Consider the following 4,047-nt stretch of genomic DNA (forward strand, 5'->3'; position numbering starts at 1 on the left):
ACTGTTTAAAGTCCATCTGATATAGGACTTCTTTTAGCAATTCCCAGAGATTTCAAATGCTTTAAGGCAACTTAGAGAAAAATATTCAATACAGAAAATACAGTATACATAGATTTTTTTGTCTTATATTCCACTGGCAAGATGTGACTTAACATTAAATTATTCAATTATAGTAATATTTATTAAAGTAAATAAGATATGTACTGATTTTTTAAACTGAGGTTATACTGTGTCTCTAAAACAAATGCAAATTACAGGAGAACACAAGTCAAACTAGTGTTTTCTACTATATTAACAGATAACGTGGCTGAGGAGTTAAGAGTTTTTTTAAAAAGCATATACTTCCAGTGCAGACAAGACTGGCACATACTTTCCTCCTCCCCACTTAATATAACGCTAAACCTTGAAAATAAGGAAAGAGACAACCAAAGGAGGACTCAGAACAGTGAAAAGGAGGTGGACTGGTTACTGGCCTTGGACTAGAGGAACAACAGAGCAGAAGGTACCTTATGACCCCCTACCCAATAGCAGGTTATGCAGGTCCAGGGTCTCCCAACCCCCCGATTCTAGCAGTAGGTGATACAGGTGAGCTTACATTCCTCCCTTGTGTCTAACTGCGATCCAGCCAACAACACCAGATGGCCTCTCAGCACTGGCAGGGGGATCCCTGCCATAACAAGCTCCAGGCCCGGGAGTGCTCCTTATTCCTGCAGGCTGAAAAATCCCTTCCCTCACCTACAGGCATCAGAGGGACTGGCCTTGGCAGGCCCCTTCTGCCCCCTTCAGGGGCATCAGCAGGGTTCAGTGGGAGCTCCAGAAGCACCAGTCAAGCCAGGCAGACCGAAGCAGCACCATAAAGCTTCTGCAAAGTAAATTGTCATTGGAACCACAGCCCACAAAAGTAATCCTGGACATGTGTATGAAACCTACACAGGGTGACTGTCTGCTGAAGTATAAGATTTCAATAGGACCCAGACCCTTTTAACATGGTAGCCAAAATACCCAAGACATGATCACAACTGGAATGAGAAAAGACAATCAACTAAAACCAACACTGAAGTGAATCAGATGTTAGAATTTGGAATTATTTAGTAAGAATTTTAGAGCAGCCATTATAAAAGTGCTTCAACAAGCAAATTCAAATTCTCTGAAAAAAAAAAAAGGATGGAAAATTTCCACGAAGATGCATACGTTCTAATAAGTTCTAACTGCCAAATGGCAATTATAGAACTAAAAAATACGATAACCAAAATAAAACACTCACTGGATGGGTTCAATAGTGGAGATGACAGAGGATAGAATCAGTGAACTTCAGAATAGATCAATAGAGTTTATCCAAACTGAACAACGAAGAGAAACTAGACAAAAAAAAAAAAAGGAGGAGGAGGAGAAGGAAAAGGAGAAGAAGAACAAGAAGAACAGAGCCTCAGAGTCCTGTGGGACAGTAACAAAAGATCCAGTATTCATATCATCACTTCCCAGAATGACATGAGAAAGACAGTAGAGCTGAAGAGTATTTGAAGAAATAATGAAATAATGCTAGGAAAAATTTGGTTCAAGACACAAACCTATACATTTAAGAAGCTGATCAAATCTCAAACAGAATAAACCCAAAGAAATCTATACCAATACACAACATCACTAAGCTTCTAAAAAACTAAAGACAATGAAAGTATCTTAAACTAGCCCGAGAGAAATGGCACATTGCCTTTAGCAGAGCATCAATTCAAATGACAACAATTTTCTCGTCAGAAACCACGGGGGCCTAAAGGAAATGGCACATTTTTCAAGTGCTGAGAGAAAAGAACTGTCAACCACAAATTCTTTCCCAATATGAGTTGTTTAAATAATATTCAATGAGTGAAATGAAAAACATAACACTGTCTTACACTCAGAACAACAGCATTTAAATAGAACCAAGAGAAGAGACCTAAATACATATAGTAATAGCCAGAGCAACCACTGAGAAAACTGTACAAAGAGATACACTCAAAAACACTATAAATAAATCAAAATGGAATCCTATAAAATGTTCAAATAACTCACAGGAAGAGAAGAAAAGAGAAATAAGGGAACAAGAAACAGAGGAAACAAAGAGAAAACATAATAAAATGGCAGACTTAAACGCTAACATAATGCAGAGAAATTGGATCGCTCATACATTGCTGGTCGGAATGTAAAGATACAGCCCCCCTGGAAAATGGTTTGGCAGTTTCTTATAAAACTAAACATGCAATTATCATAGGACCCAACAATCACACCCATGGGCATTTATCCCAGAGAAGTGAAAACTTATATCCACACAAACACCTGTACACACGTGTGCATACCAGCTTTAATCATAATAGCCAAAAACTGGAAACAACCCAAATGTCCTTCAATGCCTAAACAAGCTGGGGTACACCCATACAATGGGACCGTACTCAGCAATAAAAATGAACAAACCATTGACACATATGACATCTTGGATGATTCTCTGGGGAATTATGGTGAGTGGAGGACAAAAACAACCTCAAAGATAATATAACCTATGATTCCATTTATATAACACTTTGGAAATGAAAAATTTATAGTGATAAAGAGCAGATTAGTGGTTGTCAGAGGTTAGGAATGGGACAGGGAGTGCGAGGGAGGTGGGTGTAGTTATTAAAAGGGAAGCACCAGGGCTCCTTGTGGTGATGGAGCTATTCTGTTATCTTGACTGTGGTGGTGAAAACAGGAACTTACACATGTGATAAAATTGCATAGAACTAAACACTTACACAAATAAGTGTAAAACTGGTAAATCCGAATAAGAGCTGCAGATTATATCGTGTCAGTCTCCTGGTTGTGATGTTGTGTTATACTTTTCCAAGATGTTACTCTTCGGGAACACTGAACGAAGGGTACACAGGATCTCTCTGTACTATTTCTCGCAACTGCATGTAAATCTACAATTGTCTCAAAATAAAAAATTTAATTAGAAAGAATACTGGGTGAAAGTTGTGGGGAAGCTGGTCTTTCACATAGTCTCAAAGTATCACTGTACAGAGTCTATATTAACCTCAAAGGAAAAAAAAAGGATCAATTTGGTAGCGACCATCTTTCAAGTGCTCTGACTTAGTCACCAGTAATGGGACAAACAGACTCTCCTGTTGTGATACAATAGGAAGCACATATCACCAATTTAGGAGTATTCTTTATGAAAATATTTAACCTGAACCTAACCAAGTGAGTAAGCCATTAGATAAATCCATACTTAGAGACACTCTGTAAGTCAACTGACCTGGACTCAACATAAATATTAATGTCACAAAAAGAAAAAATAGACAAGGGGACTAGCATAAATTAAGCTTTTAAAAATAATGTGAGGATAGTATAAAAAAAAGAAAATAACTGAAAAGAGTTGATTCTCAGAGTGTTATATAGTCACAGAAAGACGTCTTATGCCACCAGCAAGGCAGACTGAGTTCATGTGAACCAAATTCCCTTCCGCTACAAACACATATATACTTAGATTTTTAAAAGACCGGAAAAATTGAAATAGGTTAAAGTGTTAAGCCTGAAGAAAAAAAAAAGAAAGGTAATCTGTAGCTGTCAGAACAGAAAGGAAACAGATATGGTAATAGCAGGCACAGAAATCGGTAATACAGCAACCCAAAATTATACACAACTTAGATGCAGGCACAAATGCCAAGAGGCTGGAGATTTCACATGTGTTTAGGGACAGGAAACTTAGTTTGAGACCCATGAAAAGAAGGAGCTGCGACCTCTGCCTAAGAACCCTGAAAGAATTGACCATTTAGTTTAAGAAGGACTAGAAGTTTGGCCTGGAAGCAGCAAGAAGGTTTGTCTCTTCCTGGGGCTCTGGATAGAAGAAAAAGAAAAAGGATTCTTTGAATTAAATCCCTAAACAACCTCCCCCCACACAGTTTGAATTTACATCACCTGCATGGTATAGGAATCTCAAGCCAAGAAATTAATGAAAAAGCCAATTCTACGGATGATCTAGACTTAACGTGATGATCATTTCACAATACATACAAATAGCAAATCGTTATGCTGTAC

Source organism: Leucopleurus acutus, assembly GCF_964270905.1.
Source record: "Leucopleurus acutus genome assembly, chromosome: 2".
NCBI lineage: Eukaryota > Metazoa > Chordata > Mammalia > Artiodactyla > Delphinidae > Leucopleurus > Leucopleurus acutus.